Source organism: Pleurodeles waltl, chromosome 7, assembly GCF_031143425.1.
Source record: "Pleurodeles waltl isolate 20211129_DDA chromosome 7, aPleWal1.hap1.20221129, whole genome shotgun sequence".
NCBI classification, from domain to species: Eukaryota; Metazoa; Chordata; class Amphibia; order Caudata; family Salamandridae; genus Pleurodeles; species Pleurodeles waltl.
The window spans coordinates 1,492,000,805-1,492,022,284 of record NC_090446.1 but is presented as its reverse complement, the minus strand read 5'-3'; the positions used below and the strand labels follow the sequence as shown (position 1 = coordinate 1,492,022,284).

Below are 21,480 nucleotides of genomic sequence, written 5' to 3'. Positions count from 1 at the left end.
TAGTCAAGCCAGATTTTAAATTACTATTTTCAAGATGCCATTTTGACAAAGGTGGCATTTTCCTGCCTGAAGTCTCTAATAGCCTTTTCACAATTAATCCCCAATTGTCTGCTGACCCCTTCCAAGGAGGTGTGAATGGCTCCCAGGAAAGAGAAAAATGAGCCTTGTCTGGGGGAAATGTGACATGCGCCTCACAGGTTGGCCTGGGAGGATGTGCCCTCCAATTGCGCAAGCTTCAAAGGGGCATTTCATGTTATATGCAGATGTATCTCACACCTAGGCCTGACCCTCTCATTGTCCAAATAGCTGGTGTGGCACAAATCACAATAGAGAGGAACCTTTTTCCGAACTGGTCTGGGAGTTTTCTTGTTTCCCTAGGCACACCTCAGTGGTGTGCCAAGTGGTTTACACAAGGGAAGAAAGGTTCTGCCATATTGATTTTAGGTAGAGGAGCACTTTAGGATAGTTTACACAGGAATTGCTGCAAAATAGGGTAGTGGTACTCCTGGAAACGGTTACTCCATTGGCTAGGGAGGAGCCAGGTGTTTCTCCCACCCACAGGCTGGCCCTTAGAATAAAAGTGGCACCTTCAGTGCCCTTCAGTACCCTCTGCAGGGTACCTCATGACCTGCAGAAGACACAAGAAGGGCTGCATCTCCTGTTTAATTTGTACAGAGAAACTCCCAACTTGTACCCAGGACAGAAGAGTCAACACCGAGGACTAGTGGACTCACCTCTTGTTCAGCTCCAGGAACCCAAAAGCGTCAAGAAACTGGAATTGCTGCTGAGCGCAGATGACCAGTTCCAACAAGATTTGCCCTGGACCCTGCTGGTGGCTTCTGGGAGATTGAGGCCTGACCCCTAAGTGGTGCTCAAAATGTCCTATACATTTAGCTGGTGTTAGAGTGTACTCTTATCCCCTCCACAATTGCAATTCTGGACAATTAGAAACATAAAAACGTCTCCTGAATGTTTTGCAAAAAGAACTAGAGACTATCACCCAATCACCGCCAACAGGATTTATGCAGGTGGGAAGTGGGAACACAGGGGCCATCGTGGGATGAGAGGCAGGGGGAGGATTAGTGTATGAAGGGCCAGCACAGGCTGTATGTTGGCAGGGAGGAGTGTTCTCTACTTCCCCATGATGTGCAAGGGAGCAGGCAGATCCTGAACTACTCTTACAGCCTAAATCCTGTGAATTCACTAGCCTTTTTTGGACAGGAAAATTGGATACAGTATAGCCACATCTGAGAAAATAGAGTGTCGGAACACTGGGTTGGTTTTAATTGGACAGAGCAGCATTCCACCTGGGAGTTCCACTCTACTTAACTTAAAATCAGGCCATTGTCCTCCAATGGTTTTATGCTTCTGGACAATGTATTACACATTGTGGAACATACTAACTTGTATGTGGTATAGTATTACTAACTGGCAATATCACTAATGTATATGGCAGGAAATGAGCCAGTTGTCAGAAGTGTAGGACTGAGGATGAAACTGGGGGCCATGCAGGTAATTTGAAGGTGCCATTGGAAGGACAATGTACTTTCAGTGAAGCACCTGGAGAACATTATCTGTCATACGTTTTTACTGACAAACTTACCTTATATATACATATATAGGAGCTTATTCACAAAGGTATTTAAGTTTGAAAACATAACTTTATGTAAAAAATATCTCCTTTACTTCTGCCAGGTTTTCAAAAAGGGATATGTGATTCCTATACTGCAGTGTGTTTCTCCTCCAAAGTGCAAAGTATCTGTAGTAGTATATACCACTGAACAGGTGGGAAATGACTGTTTCAAAAACACATACGTTTGAGGGCATTACCAAACTTTGATCTTATTTTTTCCCACTCTGTAAGTGAATAGATATGTTCTTAGTCCAACAGCTCAAATAACTCTCCTTCCAGGTTGGGGAACTGTATACTGCCAGATTTGCTTGGGGTGTGGGGAAGGAAATTACCAAATACATGGAAATAAAACTCATTAAACTCCATTGCCCCATGCGAAAATGTAAGCTATATACAATTCTGCATTAGGGCACTAGGACCCGTGGGACATGTCATATGACATTCCCATTATTATGACTAGAAATCTCTACCTGGAGCAGCTTTCCAGGTATACCACAAAGTGATGTCAATCCTGCTTCTTAAGTTTATGCTTTTTTTATTAGGGCTCATAGACACTCATTGGGGTCTGTGCTAATTCCAACTGAATTTAATGCTACAGTGTTGTATTAAACATTTCTATGTGCTTCAGTACAACACATAATGGATAACTTGAGGTAGCAATATTGTAACAGATTCCTCCTTCTGTAGCCTACTCTGGTGGTAGCACACATTTGTTAGATGATCTTAGCAAGCTAAATAAGTGCCATAACCATAATATAGCATTGATCACTATATACTTGTATTTTGAGGTGATATACTTAGTAACATTTTTGATATTTTAATTCAATTCTCAAGTATAATGTGAACACTTATGCCTTTTTGTCTGGAAAATAAGTGAAAAAGGTTTGGTATTTTTTTTCATACTGATGTCACTGTGGGAATGTGGGTTGCACCATCGCTTCTTCCTCTCTTGGCAATCATATCCATCTGTTTCTATGTTTAATGAAGCTACGATAATGAATATTTGAGAAATGCAGGATACTCAGAGGCCATTTTCCCACAGGGCCACATCATTTCATGTTATGCCACAGTGATGAACGTGGATCAGCTCAATTTGCCTGCCAACAATGGATGTCAGCTGCAACAACAACAAGATGATGGTTAAAATGCGTAAATTAATCTCAGGCACTGGCATATCTAAGATTCTTTAGAGACAGAAACTGTTCATGTTGAATGAATCGTAGCTCATCTCCCAGTCCCCATCGTCAGAAATGGGAACATCATGATGGAATCTTCATATGATAATCTTGGAAATTCTGCATTTAACGATGTCCCAACAATCTACTAAGTAATCTGAATGACCTACATTGGTTGCATCCCTCAAATCTCTCTTTCCAGTCTGCTCTTGTGGAGATGTGGAGTCTACCCCTTACTCACAGCATGCTGGCTCCCCCTTCTTCCCACAATATATCTTTTCAAACACTGCATTCTACACCCCTTCCATTGTCCCCAACAATTACTATCTTGGAGGGGCTTCCTTATAACAGTTCCCATAAGATGTTTGAAACTAATAATCTCAAGTAGAGCTGGTTAAAATGCTCTTCATGTAAATCTGTTCCCACCACTATGCTATGATGCATAGTAGAAAACTGTAGGTCAAATGTCCAGGGTTGAGATTGCTGACGCAATAGTTTGTATGGACCTGGTTCTTATGAGAATGTGTTTCAACAAATCTTCCTTGCCGTGTGGGGAATTAATTCTTCCATTGTTATTTGTCAAGATAAAGAAGATACAGTGGAAAGCAGGGGTAGACACATCTTTTATTTCACCAGTCATGTTCCCAGTGGCCAGTTTTGAAAGGCCTGGGCCACTCCTGTTGCCCTTGTCATCTCCCTGGGGTTAATTTCAGCAGGCACAGTGAGATTTTGATAAAGAGAGAAAGAGAGGGAGGGGGGAGGAAAACATAGTGAACATGATCAGAGAGAGAGAGAGAAGCTAAAAGGAGAGTGAGACTGGGAGGCTGGAAAGAGATAGTATGAGGAGACAAAGTCAACAAGACTGGTTTGATCATTTTTTAAAAGGGTGCTTTTGGTTCCCCAGTCTGGCCCTGGTGGAAGGAGAAGTTGACAGTCACCTGTGGACTGTAGCACTTATTGTGACATTCACTAGTGTGACAAATGAAAACATTGCTTTAGGGCTACCATTGTAGATTGTCTGCTGCAGTGTAGAACCTGCAGAGCTGCCTTTTAAAATAACTCTTTTTGACAGGTAATACCCGCCCTTTCAAATATTAGTAAGTCATCCTTAGTAGGACTTGCAGTCCACAATGTAGGATGCGAGATATTTTAAAGTGGGGCATGTGCAACATTACATTTACATGGAACATTCAGTGACAAGGCCCTAAAAGTTATTTTCACTGTGGAGATCTAGCTGTATAACAAAGAAAACCAGAGTGCAGCTTAAGATGCTAATAATGCAACTCTGGAATGGGACAGATAGAAAAATTATCAAACCACTATTTCTCACCCTTAATACAATTCCAATTCAATTATGATATCTGATTTTTAACAAATAATAAGGAAGACTAACTTTTATAGAGATTTACTTTTTCCTCGCCCAAAGTTACTGGAGGTAAATTTGCATTAACTCTCCATCTTCTCTCAGCCCTTGTTCAGCCCAGCAAGAGTTGTGTAATAATTACTCCCAGAATCAAACAATAGGCTGACCTCAATGGGCAAACATGACTTCTCTGAACTCTACAGAATATACATGGTGGGGGCTTTGGGCATCCTGTGGCAACACATTATCAAATACTGCTTGACAGGTCTGATGAGCCACTTGTAACACTTGAGGCGCACATGAAAGGAAGAGAACAGAATTCCAAGACAGTATCCCTGTCTACTTTCTGAAGAATCCTGCATTTGTCCTACCAAATGTCTCTCCCCAGGTTTATTTTTGGTACAGTGCCTGCTTCAAACTTGATTTTATTGCTAGATGCGAACACATTTGCCATCCTGAAAATGCCCTTGTACACGGAATAATGGACCTGTTTGTAGTGAAGTAAACAGTACATGCCGAAAAAGTGGGTATTTTTGCCCCTGGGAAGTTTTATACCATTGGTTAGGGAGTGCCGAGGAGTCAGCCCCCATCTACTAGCTATTGCCAAACATAAATGTGGTATCCCAAGCACCACCATCAGAACACTGCTTGGCTTGCGAAAGGATTTCAGGTAGAATGAACCTGTTTTGCTTGGCATCAGTGACCGGTGGGAAGAACCTGAGTAGGTTGAACCCTTCCACTTGAAAAAAAGGTCAGAAAGATCTCAGAGAATCATAATACTGGCTCCAGGAACATACATAAATGAAGAGGACACCTCTATGAACTGGACCAGACTTTGCTGTAGCCATATGCCCGACACCCTGAGAGTTTTAAGTACTTCCCCTGATATCCTGGGGCCTTAGAAGTGTTTTCCAGAGGTTGTTTGGTCACCAAAAGAATTTGAGAACATATTCAAAACGTTTTCTCCAGAACTTCAAGGACAGACCATGAAAAGTATCCAACTTGCAGTTTCCACAGCGTCACACTGAATTTCAGTTTTTTTAAGCACAGAGGGAGAGTTCTTTTTTCAGGAAAATATGTGGACTTAAAAACATCCCTACATCAAGGCTCTAGCGGGGGCCAATCTGCTTGATGTACCTGACTATCATGTCTAGTACAACTACGGACTATGAATTTCTGCTTCTCAGTTCTTGGTGGTATTTTTTCTTAAGTCTTTGAAAAATATATGATCTCTCCGGCCTTCCCTTGGATTTTTTATGATTTGATGTAAATTTTTCATTGCATTTTACTGTATTTTCATAAATTTGAGTGTGATTTTTGTTCTGATATGCATTTGATTTTCTAAAGTTAGACACTTTATTACTTCTGGCGTTCTAACGTCAACGCCAATGAATAAACCATTTCTAACAAAACCAATCTTTCTTTGGCTGTGCACTCAAGGTTTTGAACACCCTTCCTTCTGCCATTGGTAACACAACTTCTCTACCCACTTTCAAAAACAGGATAAAACTGTTACTTGTTAACCAGTATTTAACACACATCATTTGTTTCACTTTTACTGCGCCCCTGCTCTGGTCTCTACTAATATTCTCCCTGCCAAAAAGTCATATGGATTAGTAAAACCCACATTCAGCAAATTTCAATTACCGTTTTATAGAACTGATTTACATACACAGAGGCCATGTGTCACTTTCAACATGAAACTATGGTGATCCATCAGATACTCAAACCTCTGCTCCCAATGATCCTGTAGCTATCTCGCAGAAATATATGTATATATCCTAGAATATGGCATAAATACCGATATTCAGTTCTTCACTGTCTGCTGATACTTACCCCAACATAATTGTTTTGCTTCTGTGCATGTTTCAAATAGCTGTCAGGTCCATCCATTTCAGATGTACTCGGTGCTTGGCATCTAGCTGCTGGTTGATTTGAATGTATCAAAAATATGATTCTTTCTCATTTATCACATTGGTTAATGACCTACAGACTCCAGTCATATCCCATATTAATAGACTGTCTGAAGAAAGAAGCGCAAATTAGTAGTGGTGAGCATAAGGAGTGGTTATATGTCTCATTTCTCTCTGCTCCATTCCACATCTCATCAACCCTAAAGCTACAATGTATTGTGGCATATAAAAAGATGTTAAATGGCATCAGTACTGATGCCATGATAACTTTGAGGCACAGGGCCTGATTTAGAGTTTGGCGGACAGGTTATCCAACGTAACGGATATCCAGTCCGACATATTACGATTCCCATAGGATATAGTGGGATTGCAATATGGCGGGCAGGATATCCATCACATTTAGGATGGAGTATCCCCCTCTGTCAAACTCTAAATTAGGCCCTTAGGTTTTCAAAATAATGAATGTGCCCTTTCTTTCTGTCTCATCCCATTCCCCTTATCCCTGCCTGCATTGTCCGCTAACTCTTTTCATTCACAGGGACAGTGGAGACAGAAGAGGGCGGTGGGATTCATCATTGATGCAGAAAATAGGTTTTTGATTTGGAGCTTAACTTGAAAACAAGCACACAAAACGCTGTTGCTTGACTGATGGAACCCCTAAACCATCACCCTGTTTGGTCTAGGGACTAGCTTCATAGCTATGCATGAGGAAAATATCTGTTTGATGTGCCCCAGGCTATCATCCTTATTAACCCAGCAACTATGGTGGTAGTTATGCATGAAGACCACAAGAAGGTATGACAGGAAGATGTGCGAGCACAAGCTACTACAGCTGCTCTTGCCTCGTTTCTTGATGGGTTACAAGCTTTAGCCATGCTCACAATGCCAGTTCCTTCCTTATTCCCATCGTCCATGGCAACACACCCAACTTCGCCGGGCAATCTTATAACTCTGGGTAGGGAGAGGACTGCTTTTAGCTTTGCTGTCTTATCAGGTATCATCTCCACAAATGGCTATGATGTTACTCCTCATCAAGGTGGTACCCCAGCAGCAGTAAAGATAGCTCCTCCTGAATGTTTTTTGCTGGTGCTAAAATGTATACAGTGGGTTTCATGAAACAGTGTGCACTAGATGTCATATGCAAATCAACATCACTCCCAAATGGCAAATTTAAAGTTGATTTTGTCCTTTCCTGTCTTGCTGGGATGGTGACCTCTTGTTCCATACTTTTATAAGAGTGAGATGATTTACCATTATATGATGTAAAGAGGAGATGAAAAATATTACAGTTAAACATATCTTTGAGGAATAACTGGATGGTGAATTGTTAAATATGAAGCAAGAAAGACTTGATCTGATGACAAACTTCACATCTGTCAACTGCTCTGAGGGCTAGGAAAGATGAGAACACATTTTTACCAATGGCTCAGGGATGAGTTTCTCATGTAATGGATCCTTGGGACACCTGAGCTGAACTTACAGATTTGATGGTCAAATTGTATCATTGGCTCACTGATTATGGAAGCAAGAAAGTAGATAAAAGAGAGCATAACATCATGGCAATCAAGGATAAGAAAGGGGCAGATAGGGAGCAATTTATGAAAACTGAAGAGCTACACTGGGCACTCTCTGAAGAAGAAAGTGAACAACCATGTTCATCGAATCTTTGTCTTCAGAATAATAAACAAGGCATTTTCTGAAGGAATACTCACCTAAATCCAAGTTCACACCTAAAAGTTTGAGAGCCACATCAGAGAGGCTGATAAAAGACTGAGCTTGGCAGACAGTGAGAGCATGAATTTGAGTTCGGTTTTGTGGCCTCTCACATTCTGGCAAACACTTTCCTTCCTATGCATAAACACATACAGATAACTGCGCTCTTGGTTCTCAGTCCTATGCAATGCTTATTGATTCAGGCTTTACTAGGAATTTTATGAACATGCCTTCTGCCCAGTTCATCAATATTTTTAATAGAAACAAGGACTAACTAAAATATTTAGATGAGACAGATTGACCTCAAATTGTGACCATACTTTTTACAACCATTAAGGAAATTCATCAGTCCTATCCTCCAGCCTCATCCATGTTTTGAGGTTGTGTAAGCCTTCCCTGTAGGGAGAGGATGTGCTATAATGGCCTGAGCTGACGACTTTGAAGCAAGGGAACCAGGTTCAAGTCTCAGCATTGACTCAACGTCCTGTGATTCTGGGCAAATCACTTAATCGCCCCATGCCTATGGACAGCTCATGGATACCCTCAAGTTGATTAGCCATGCTATACAAATCCTAGAATTAAATTTATTATATTTTGTTATTATTACACAACCTGGTTGGTAACTGTTATCTTGAATGGGTATAACATCTGGCATGACTAAGTCATCTGTTAAAAGAAGACTTCCACCTCTTGGCACCTAGGGTATGTGTGAGATGTGAGGATACATTCTATTCTGGCATGCCAGGTGACGTATGTATGATGTATGTAATTAAATTACAATAACTCAGATGTTCCATTTGCCATTCCCTATGAGTGATCTCTGTTCCAAGGTCACCTTTCCATCTCTGTTTCAGTCCCTCATCCTCTTTGCTTGTAGAGCTCTGACCTCCATGTACAAAGCTGAAACTATGTTCTGATTCCTTCGTTGTGACCATATCTGGTGCAGTACCTGATCCATCTCAATCTCCTCCATCTCTGTGCTGCATGTGTTAGGAACTGCTTGGCGAGGATCCCATACCGCTCCTGAAGGTAAGCAAATGTACTATTTTGGTAGTGTCCAATAGCTAGCCTTCTGCTTTAACTTCGGCTTCCACTTCAGTATGTCTATTATATGTGTTTTTGCTCACCCAGTTTGGGAATATACCATATCAGGAGTTTCAGAGAGGGGACCTGGCATCTGCTACTTTTTGTCCATATCGGCCCCAAAAGTATTTAGCCACCCTTGATCATCTAAGTTGTGACTATTTCCGATGTTGCTGCCCTTATATGTATTCCTTTATTGGTGTGCTTCCCAACCCTGCAGTCACATAGTCAGAACCTGCATAGCCAGGTAATAGGATTTGAAATTAGACACTGTGAGAAATTGGGAGATTGCTTGAGAGGGATGGAGGCCCACTCAGGCAACAACCATAATACTTGTCAGGGAGAACCATAAAAGTCACTAAAGTAATCTGTGCTAAACCCTCCGGCAGCTTGGAAGAAAGCAGTTCAGCTTAACTTAGAGGCAATGTATAAAATATTCATGCAACACACAAACAGTAAAGAAGTGAAAACACAAGAAAAATCCCAAACTAATTTAGAAAAAAAAGAACATCCAAAAATGGAATCAGTAAAACTGGAGATATTGACTTTTAAAGGTTTACCTCAAAATAGTGCCAAGAAGCAGAAATCACCAACTATGCGTAACTAGTCACACTGGAACGTGACAAAATCACATGTTCAAGCTGACCACAAAGGAGCACAGGCCTGGCAGAGGACTGATTTTGGTCTGCTGGAGTTGTACCTTATATTCTTGATGAGAGGTCTGAATGGCGCTGTTTTGCAATCTTTGCGTCACTCTGTGTTTGTGCAGATAAAGTTCTCAGCTATGCAGTGAGGCATTGAGTGGCTTTTGATAGCTCAGGGTCAGTTGCGATGGAACTTTCAGCTGAGTGGTGAGGCTTGGCAGGGCTTCGCATCACTCTATGTTGGTTCTGATGAAGCTCTCAGCTGTAGGATGAAGCTTTGCAAGGCTTTGCATTGTTCGGTGTCAGTTCTAATGAAGCTCTCAGCTTTGTGACAAGACTTTGCTTTGCTGGGTGTTGGTTCTGATGAAGCTTTCAGCTGTGCAGTGAGGCTCTTCGTTGCACTGTGCAATTACTGTTGAAGCTTTCAGCTACGTGGTGAGGGTTTGTAGGGATCTGTGCTGCTTTGCTCTGGATTTGCTGGAACCTTCAGTTAGACAAGGAGGTGTTCTCTCTGATGCCAGCAAAAGGTCCAGGACCTGGGAGGCACTTGGGGATCAGGACTTACCCAGGCAGAGGCCAGCAGCAGGGCTCAGGCAGGTCCAGTTGCAGACCCAGGCAGGTACAGTTGCAGCAAGTAAACTGGGTAGTTGCAGGGAGGTCTCTTATGCTTGTTGTGTCCCTGTAGCTCACACAGGAGGTCAGCCAACAAACCCTTTGATTCACTCTGGGTAGCAAGCAGGTCCCATTTTCCTCCACAGAGAGCAATGCAGTCCTTCAAACAGCAGGGCAGCAAGACAAGCCTTATTCTGTAACTTCCACAAGACCAGGAGTGTTCTGATAAGTGGCTCTGGAAGTCTAATATTTATACCTGGTGCCAGCCTTTTTGTGGGGCCACTCTCTGTCCTACCCCCATATCTGGCTCTGGAAAGTTGTTCCCCTGGCCCTGTCAAGGATCTATCGGTAAGGACGTGACTAAAGGCAGAGCAGGCCTGGTGTCAGGTTCCTTTGTGTGTGCAGGAGGCAAAGCCTTTTGAAGTGTACGTGGGGAGGGGTACAGTCCCACCCCAGTTATCCTGCCAGGATAGCTCATCCTGTTCCTATCCTGTACTCACCTTAGTCCCCTGTATGTTACTATCTGGAAGCAATACACAAACTCTACCGACATGGCATTCACAGTCATGTGACCCAGGAGACTACCAAAAAGGACAGGTGGTTGGAATAAGAAAATGCCAACTTTTTTAAAGTGGCATTTTGAGAATTCTAAATTGAAATCTGACTTTACCATTAAAGAGGATTTAAATTTTAATTAATTTGAGTGTAAACAGCATATCTCTATCTGCTCCCAATCCAAAGTTAACATTTATTAAGCGTTGGTCAATGGGGAAGATATGTCTTGCAAGAATGAAAATTTACTTTAGGAGTTTTTCATGGCCAGGACATGTAAAACATAAGTTCACATGTCCTACAAAAAATACAATGTACCCTGTCCTATGAGCCTTTAGGGCCTATTTCAGTGGTGATTTAAATGTATTAAAAAGGAAGGTTTAGGTCTGGCCCAGTCAAAATGGTAATTTAAGACGGCACTACAGGCTGCAGTGGCAGACTTGAAACATTTTTTAAAAAGCTACATCGTGGGTGGCACAATGAGTGCGGCAGATCAACTAGAAGCAATTGATTAATAGGCCCTGGGTACATGTAGTACCATTTAGTATAGACTTACAAGTAAATGAAATGTGCTGATTATGTCTAGTCCAATTTTTCCATGTTTGAAGGAGAGGGCACAAGCACATTAGCACTGGCTAGCAGTAATAATGTTCACAGAGTCCTAAAGTCAAGAAAAATTAATTCAGCAAACAGGAGGGGTGAAGGCAAAGAGTTTGGAGGAATACCACGCCAAGGATGTCAGGTATAACAGACACTTCCAGACCTCCTACAGCTAAGGGTAAGTAGAGTTTCACCAAACCACCCGGTCTCTGACTGACATTAGTTCTGATAGTATTGTTTTGAGGTCAGTAAAGAGCATCCTCCCTAGTACCACCCGCATGTTGGTAAACAGATATAACAGGCATGCAGGAGCACCATTTTGGCCAGTGTCACTGTACCCATCACTGTCAAAAGGAGTTTTGAGCAAAAGCTGACGGAACCCTAGGAGATGTTAGCTATTTATCAAAATTACCTGCAAAAATATTGTTGTCACATCTATAAATAATTATGCCGTGGGACTTAAACATATGTTGCGCCAGTGTGAGGCCTCATTGCCTGGCCAATTATCTGTCTCTTCTTCTTGCCAAACTATGGGGGAAATGCATGGTTTAGATCTATTCATGATTAGGATGGACACTGTCCTATTATACTCTAATTTGTTTAATAGCCAAGGTAGTGCAGTCTCCACGTTTTCCACATACACCAGCACATCATCTGCGTACAATGAGATTATATGTTTATGGTCCAGAATCGCTAGGCCTAAGCTGTCTTTGTCGGCCCTCATTTGTTTGGCAAATGGATCAATTGGCAGAGTAGAAATGAGTGGAGACATGGGACAACCTTGCCTCGTGCCCTTATAAACCTGTCATTCCTCTGATATTATTGCCACTGTATTTACCTTGGTTGTGTTTTGAGTGTACATAAGCTTACTTTAGGACCTAATAACCTCCAACATTGAAAAAAGTATTCTCAGTCCAGTGTGTTGCTTTTCTATGTCGATGGAAACAGCAGCTGTAAACTCTTATCTTGACAATTACCCTTCTTAGCTGGTATGTCCTTATCATAGCTCATATCTTGCCATTACAATATTTGCTGACTTTTTGAAACTTTAGAGATGTTGCAAAAAGTCCAGAATTATACAGAAGAGTTTAAAGTCTCTCCAGGTCACCTTTTACAATCTTACTTGGATCAATATATTCTATTTTGCATTTATTGTGTTCTCTATAATTTTACATGCACAACTATCTCTTCTGCCCCTATTTCAATTAGATTGTACAGTCCCACACTCCCAAAGTCAGGCTCCATTTTGAGCAAGTTAAGTTAGCCTGTCTGCCTTTGGTCTACATTCAGCATGTCATTATCTTTCCCAGAACTTGTGAAAATGTAAATTAATCGAAACAATTACTTTGCAAACAGAGAAGGTGACACAGGTCTGCTAAAAGCTACATGATATTTACAATTCAAGGTATGACAGTGTATGTGTAAAATAAGCATGTAGTCCGAGTTGAAGTATTTTCGTCAAGCTGGTTCATACCAGTTATGTCTCAGATTTATGGAATGTCCCTCGATGTAGGGTAAATCAGTGGTCAAACCTTTATAAACCCCGTGAATGTACCAGTAAATGGAAGATGCTTTTCTCTAGGTTATCATGCGAGCTCCTGTCAGATTGCCACAGCAGCCATTCTTTTGCTGAGAACTGATACAGAGAGGTGAGAAGCTGCTCCCTGCTGATGTGTGTTTTCCTTCCGAGGGAACACTATCTCCCAGCTGAAGTGTGATAACCATAGCTGATCCACTGTGAACAGGTATGCAGTTCTCTGAGTACGAAGAACCTCAAGAGGCAAGTGAGCTACTTCATACTTTCATAGTCTAGCACACAGAAGTAGTCATTAAGGTGTTAGGCTGCTGGGACTTTTCTAATCATGTTAGAACTCTTCATATTATTCTCTTTGCTAGTAACATGTATAAGCGTGTTTCAATTAGATTTAGTGTGGTCATTACTCATGTACTAAGCAACAGGATGAGACTGTTGAAATAAATACTTTTAAATGCACATAGGGGGTCATTTAACCGCCAGAAGACCGTACCGCGGTCAAAAGACTGCGGCGGTCATTCTGAGTTTCCCGCTGGGCTGGCGGGCGACCGCCAGAAGGCTGCCCGCCCGCCCAGCGGGAAACCCCCTTCCACGAGGATGACGGCTCCGAATGGAGCCGGCGGAGTGGAAGGGGTGCGAGGGGTGCATTTGCACCCGTCGCGATTTTCAGTGTCTGCCACGCAGACACTGAAAATCTATGTGGGGCCCTGTTAGGGGACCCCTGCAGTGCCCATGCCAGTGACATGGGCACTGCAGGGGCCCACAGGGGCCCCACGACACCCGTTCCCGCCAGCCAGGTCACCGCCAGAACCAGGTTGGCGGGAAGGGGGTCGGAATCCCCATGGCAGCGCTGCTTGCAGCGCCGCCGTGGAGGATTCCCTGGGGCAGCGGGAAGCCGGCGGGAAGCCGCCGGCTTCCCTTTTCTGACCGCGGCTTTACCGCCGCGGTCAGAATGCCCCCGGAAGCACCGCCAGCCTGTTGGCGGTGAATGACCCCCATAGTGTGCTATTCTAAAGAACAAAATTGTCTTTAAATTACCACTGTGTCCCTGGTCCCTTTAAGGGACTGTTAGTAATCATGAACACCACCTAGCAGGTATGCTCTGCAGGGTTGTGTGGGGCTATAGTAAACTGGACTTCCCCATTCAAGCAATGGTCTACTGAAGTCAGTATGTGCACCCGTGGGTGGGAAAGCCAAACCTTGTAGACCTATACCAGAGCCATGGGATACACAGCTGTACAGTGTTGAAGGGATGATGGATCTGAGAAGATAAATTGTGCAATAGATCCTACTTGTATACTCTTTTGCTCTTTAGAGGTATATAAGGGCCTGATAAATGAAAACTCATTTGCAGACTTGGATGTTAAAGTTCTACAGTGACTGGTTTGCAAATGTGTGTGCAATTTGTGATGCAAATCATGTACCAATAGATCAAATTGTCTAGGCACAGGAGGTTTACAAAAACAGCGTGCTTAATGAATTTTAACTAGGTAGGTCACAATTCGCACCCCTGTGACTGTTCTGTTTTTTTTTAAATGTCTCCTGTTTAAAAAATAATCGGGAAGCAGGCAGGTGTCCCATGGACCACTGCCTACTCCGCCCAAGATAACCAATACAATTCCCAAATAGAAGGTTCCCTTTTAAGAATCAGTTACAACCTCAAGTTGGAGGTCATTAAAAGATCAAGGCTTTGCAATGGTAATTGCAGTTACAGACCATTGATACTTAACTTTGCAACTCATTAGTAGGAGGACATTTCTTACATACCCACTTATTTGTAATTTAGAAAGGTTTTGAAAAGTCATTTCAGGTGTTGTAAAACTTTTCTAGGTAATCAATTGGCGTTTGTGTATTGCAAAGAGTACATTTGCTGTTGCAAACCCCGTTGCTGCAAATTGCATTTGCAATTCTAAAAGGGTTTTAAATATCAGGCTGCAAGGTATTTGAAATTGAGCCTCTTGGAGCCTGCACACTCCCTCAGACTGCAGCCGTCCGTCCATTCGTCCATCGCTGCGGCCACCAGCCATCCACCATATTATGACCACAGCCAGATTTCCGCCAGAGGGATGTCGGAAATCCAGCTGTGGCCATACCGGCGGATGGCGGTAAGGTGGGGCTGCCACCAGTAGACTGCCGTAAGCCGCAATATGACATTAATATTGTCTGGAGGTGTTCTGCTGGCAGCAGCGCCCTGTCCCGTCTCCTGCTGGAGGACCCCCTGACGACAGGTAAGTTGGTGCTCCGACAGGGGAGGGGGCTGGGGGGTGTTGTGTGTGTGTGTGTGGGGGGGAGGGTGTGTGTATGTCTGTGTGTGCGTGTATGCAGGTGTGTGTTTCATGTTGTGTGTGTGTGCATGTATGGATGTGTGAGTGCGTGTATGTGAATTGTGTGAATGATTGTGTGAGTGTATGTATGTAAGTGTATGCGGGTGTGTGTGTGAATGGATGTATGCATGCATGAATGTATGTTGGTATGGGTGTGTGCGTGTGTGTGTGCGTTGGGAGGGGCGTGTAGGGGGTGGAGCTGGTCTGTCACTGATAGTGCCTACCGCCATGGTTTTCGTGGCGGTAAGGATGCCACGAAAACCATGGAGGTAGGCGGGGTCATAATCCCACAGGAAGGCAAGTGACGGCCACCGGGCTGGAGAGTGAAGTCTCCAGCCTGGCGGTCATTACCGCCGTCGCGGTTGGTGTGGTACATTGGCAGTTTGGCTTAACCAAACCGCCAATGTCATAATATGGAGAAAATTACCGCCAGCCTGCTGGCAGTACTTTCCTCCATATTTACGCTGGCTGCCAGGGTCATAATGACCCCCCACAATGTTGAAGAAAGATTTGATGCATGCATCCCGGCACTCTTTCAATATCGTGCCGGACTTTACTATATTTCCCGACTTCCCTTGCATCAGTTCTGCATGGCCTATTCCTGCTTGTTTACTTTTGTCCCAGCACTCAAAGCCTGCGCCTCCTCTCAGTTTGCAAGTTACTGCTGTCTGTGTATCCGCTGTACTGTGTAATGTTTCCTTGCATTGGAATCTGCTTTTGTTCAAGGCATTATTAAAGGTCTTATGCCCCTCACAAAATGGTCACAAACACAACCCATTTAAGAAGGAATTGATATTGTATTCACATTTTTCTCACCAGGCAGTTGCCTCTTCCTTCCCACACCAAGGTGTTACTATGCACACCCTGTATTCTCATGGCTCTTAGTTTTGTGTGAAGTGCAGTGCTCCAAACGTGGAAATTGTGCAGCACCCTGTTTCAAAATATTAGGATTATCGCATCTTGTTTAAAAATATTAGCGTTATCTGTGCTGTTCAATAAAAGACATAATTGACCTGTTTAAAATGTCCCCACCATCTCATTGCGGTACCGGTGAATCAATTTGAATTACCCATGTAAACCTGTCGCATTGGTAAGAGCAGGAATTTTTCAATGAAATGCATAAGAACCCTTCCAACTTTTGACTGCACTCTCCCTATTAAAGTGTAATAGATAAGCATGTCCTTTTTCATTAAAAGCTTAGCAACATTATCAGCAAACTGGGTATAATATGTGTGAAATATGTGGCAGTTCTGTGTTCCAGCCACCCCTTCTCTATGTCCAGCACTGTCTTGACCCCTCTCCCCACCTTCCTGCACCAAGGGTCCTCTGCGCTCTGTGATGCCGCTAACAAGTTTACCTTCATCACCTGATCTCATCCGTGCATTCCTGCATATCCTGCCTTTGAAGAAGTCTTCTTGTTTGACCAGGGAGGCTAATGGATGAGTCTCTCTCGCATGGCTGGCCCTTTTGCAAGCAGTGAACACATTAAACTCTTTTCATTGTATGCAAAACTGTGTTAACAATTACATCTCATTTGTGCACCGTGGTAATAGACTTATTGGAGAGTTACAGGAGCATGTTCACAAGTGCAAATGATTGGAGTAAATGAACGAAACCATGTGCTGTTGGACATCCTTGGCTTGATAAGGGTCGAGCGCACAATCGCTCCGTCCCTGTTGTAATCTCTCTTTGGGCTTTTAACCACAGCAATGTCACACCTGTCACTTTTATTGGTTCGTGGGCTTGCCTTTTAAAATCTGCTTGATTTCATTAGTGAAAGGCATGCATACGTCATGCCTTTTCCGGTGCCTAGCCCTCCTCGAGCGCAACTACTGAAAATCTATGTTTTCAGCCTGGTTTCCGGAATACTTTATCTTTTTTTTTTTCCACACAGCGTGATGACGCTGGGTTTTACATAGTGCGATCGCGCTCAGTTTTTTGGTTTTCAATTTCAGCGCAATCGCAATGGGTTTTACTTAAGAAAAGGCGGTTAAGAGTTTACAACGCTAATAGCTCTAACATGAGCAAGTGCGAGACCGTTGCATTGCAAATGCTTGTTTTTAAATATAATTTGCACGAGCGGAACAGTCTATCTGCTAGAATAATGAGTGGCATATGCTATCTGAAAGGGATCTAGACATCATCCTTTATCTTATTTGCCACACTATGCGACCACTGTCATATTATTTTACGTGTGTGAGCGTTGTTTTCATCAGAGCAGCGCACAGTGTCCCATTGGTATGGTATCTCATTCTGTTGTCGAGGTGTGACTTTCCAAAATGTTCCACGTTTTCCATCACAGAAGTAGAGCCTGGTTCGGTTTGAGGATGAGCTGACTTGGGCTTGGGGAGCCCGGCTCTCCCGTCAGCGCATTGTTTCCCACGGATGAGACACAAGTGAAAAGGGCTTGTTCAATCCTCCTTTAGCCTGGCTTCATCGCTTCCTGCGCTGAAATTACACCTTGCTTAAAGGAGCATTGGCAAAACCAATAAGTTTCACTTATTGTCCGTGTCATGGTGTTTTCTTTTTTTTTTGTACTTTAAGTTATATTGCACAGCAGCTCATCTGTTCTGTAATATGAAAACAAAATGACGAAGTCAACATGATTTGTATAGGTGAAACCTACTGGCTTTGCCAAACCTTGTTTGAACACCAGATGTCTTGGTAACAATAGTCCTTTTTAGTGATGCATGTGCTTATTATGTAAGGTGCAATACTGGTCACCCAGCTGTTTCTTTCTGAAATCAATTGTTTTCAGAAGCCTTAAAACCCTCTAATATGCTAGTAGGACGCACAGAGCGAAAGAGGGCTACCTTTTATTGCAAGAAGTGAGCACATGGAAGCTTCCTTTATTCTGAATGCTATAATGTATTTACAGAAACAGTTTTACTCCAAAATTACAAAATACAATGTGGATAAAGTAGCTTTCATGTGCTTCCATGCAATAACGAATCAGTTGAATTACATTTTGTGATAGAATCTTCTGAATGTCCACACGTTCCATCCTTAAGACATCTACTTTGTTGTAGCAGTGCTACACTCTGTGCATCATTGTGTGTTAAGATGGCTACATACAATGCTAATGCGGGGGCCAGGTGCCTAGAGTCTGTGCCTATTCTTTCCTCTATAATTATTTATCCTGCTGCTTAGTTTGACACATTATTCCAGTGGCAGAGTAAGTCTGAGTCTTGATGATTCTTTGGTTGCAATGTTATTGTGATGTTGTGTTCCTATTCGTTGACTGATGTCATGCCAACTTTTCATTCTGACAGGAAGGAATGGCTGCTGACAACTCTACACCCTACAATATGCTAACAATACCTGCCAATAATGACAGTGAACTGACAAAAGGAATACATATAGCAGCAAGCATTGGTAACATGATCATCTTCTTTGCGGGAATTGCCGGCAATGGGATCGTGATCTGGTTGGGTGGCTTCAAGATGGAGAAGACCGTCTGCACAATCTGGTACCTGAATCTGGCTGTGGCCGACTTCTTCTTCTGTGCCACGCGTATCTTCAGTGCCATCAGAGAAGGCATGTTATTTGACTGGCCTTTTGGAAAGACTGCTTCATAAAGTTCTTCAATCTCTTTGCCAGTGTCCTTCTACTGATGGTCATCAGCATTGATCGCGGCATCATGGTGACCAAACCAATCTGGTGCCGGATCCACTGAAATATCAAGCTTAGTGTCATCATCTGTTTTGTGGTGTGGTTACTGGCAACAGCTATGAGTATGCCTTATGCACTTTACTTCACAGCCTATAAATATGGGTCATGGACTGACTGTGAATACACAGGAGAACTAGGTAAACAAAAAGAGCATGTTTTGCATGTTGTTAGATTCATCATTAGTTTTGTTATCCCCGTCGTCATCATCAGTGTGTGTAACCTAATTCTGGCGACCCATTTAAAGCAGAATAAGGTGAAGACCTCCAAAGGTGCCCTAAAGCTTCTTACTTTAGTGGTCGTTGTCTTTTTTGTCAGCTGGCTCCCTCACCACGTGTTGCTCTTGCTGAAGGTGATCTATGGATCAACAACAGCTTGGAAAGCAGGATTTAAGTTTGCTAACTTTGTAGCTTTTTTCACTGCCTGCGTCAACCCATTCCTCTACTTTTTCATGGGCTACCTGAAGAGTCATCACCATAAGCAGTCGCTGCTTTCAATTCTCAGTCAAGTCTTTGCCGATGACACCAGTAACTCAACTGAGCCTGAAATCCAACAGATGCCTGTACAGATTGTTGCTTGAAAACCAAAGATCTCTTTCATGGACTGTGATGCACCTTGATGATGATTTCCTTATGCAGAAATAGGGTTGCCGTACTTGTTGACTAGCTTCCAGAGCTTTACAAGGAGTGTGTTCTAAGGCCTAGTCATCAAACAAGCATTTTAGTTATTTGTCATGGCTGCAGTTAGGTGGTAAGCACCCTTCTCTAAATATATTATTGTAGAAAGCTGGTATACAAGAGTGAAGCTAGTTCTGGTGTTCTACAAACATTTCCCAACATGTGAAACAAAACAGCTGTGTGAGGCAATGTTTCTGTTGCCCATATCCTAGTTGGCTTAGCCACCTGTTGAGTTGTCAGGTGAAGTCAGATAAATCATTAATCTGTCAAAACCACTTAAACTCTATTGAAGGTGAATATTCTGCGTCTTTTAAACTTACTAACGGAAATTTGTATGGTGTCAATAAAAAGTTTGGAAAAGTTAAAAGTATGATCACTGAATTAGTTCTGAGATCCATCTGGGATGATATAAAGAGCAAACTATGATCATTGCTTTTATGTTATGTTATGTAATGTTATGTTAAGTTGAATTGTATAGTGTACTAATCATCCAAGAGGGCATCCAGGTGCTTAGGCAGCTGTATAAGTGTGTGTTCCCCAAGGTACTTATACAAAGAGCCAGGTCTTCAGTTTATTGCAGAACTCAAGATGTGAGGAGGAGGATCTGATGTGCTGAGGGATAAAATTACTTACTAATATTTGTAAATATCAAGCCTGAATAGCACAGTACACATGCTCAGCCGCTGAAAATGTTGAAGCAACACAACAGGTTCCTAAATGCTCATCGTGGTAAGGGCTAGACAAAATAGGGGAAATATAAATATTAATTGTATTAGTAAGAGTCCGGTTTGCATGTTAACCCTGCTCCGGCCTTCATGATCGTTGGGATTAAGAGTAGCAAGGATAGTGCCATGGGTGCAAAAAGGGCAAGCTACGGCTAGCAGATGCCACCTCTGGTTGCCCATGAATGATGCCCATGAGAATATATTGTCTCTTTTATTTTCTTAGGTTCCTAAATGCATGTAGATAATATGGCCTATGAAGTTCTCCACTAGACCAGTGATTCTTAACCTGTGATCTAGGGACAACTGTTTGTCCACAACGCCTACTCTGGTGGACTGTGACTGCTTAGAAAATGAAATAATATTAACAAATTAACTAAGTGTATAAAAATAAAGAGCAATATATAAAATTAAAACATTTAAAATGTTCTGGAATTAGAAATTGGAGGCTAAAAATTAAGTTGATATCGTCAGATTGATTTGGAGGATTAGTGTAAATGCATCAAACTATAATATAGACGATTCAAATGAATTTATAAGAGCTCCAACCTTTCCATTAAAGTTAAAAGTTATATTTTTTAATATCTGTTTGAGAATCATATGAACTATTTAGGGGCATATTTAAGAGCTCCTAGCGCCTCCTTGTGCCACATTAGCTTCGTTTTTTTACGCTAGCGTGGCCCAACAAGGCCAAAATACCCATGCCATATTTACAAAGTGGCACATTACATGCATCACACCTCTTTGTAACCCTTTGCACTACATTATGCCTGCACTAGGCATAATGTATGGAAAGGGAGCGTTCCCCTGTTAGGGGGGCTGAAAAAACGGAACAAAGTAATCTAAGAGATTTTTTTGCATCATTTTTTCAGCACTTTTAATGCCTGCTAAGAGCAGGCGTTAAAAGGAGGCAGACCATTGCTTCAATTATGATGCCAGTCCCCTAACTACCGCCATGGTGCGCCATATGTTAAATACAGCTCACATATGGTGGCGTTAGGGGGCGCAAAGGGGCGTACAAAAAGTGGTGCTGCACTGTGTGCAGCACCACTTTTCTTAAATATGTCCCTTAATTTTATGTTACGGCATGCAGATTTGTAGAGTGCACTATCAAGGTGGGAGGAGAACTCCTGGCACTGGGCAGGTGTGAGTCTAGCACACCTAGTGCCTAGTGGGACTACTCGAAGAGCCAGGTCTTCATCCTTTGGCAGAATGGAAGAGGTGAGGGGGAAGCTCTTATTTCAGTAGAAGGTCGGTCCATGCTTC

The 21,480-nt window shown here is 42.6% G+C and overlaps 1 pseudogene; it reads left to right on the top strand.

Moving 5' to 3' along the window:
• LOC138247445 (chemerin-like receptor 1) overlaps positions 1-19,847 on the top strand; it is a 28,105-nt pseudogene extending 8,258 nt beyond the window's left edge.
• Positions 19,848-21,480: the final 1,633 nt, after the last annotated feature.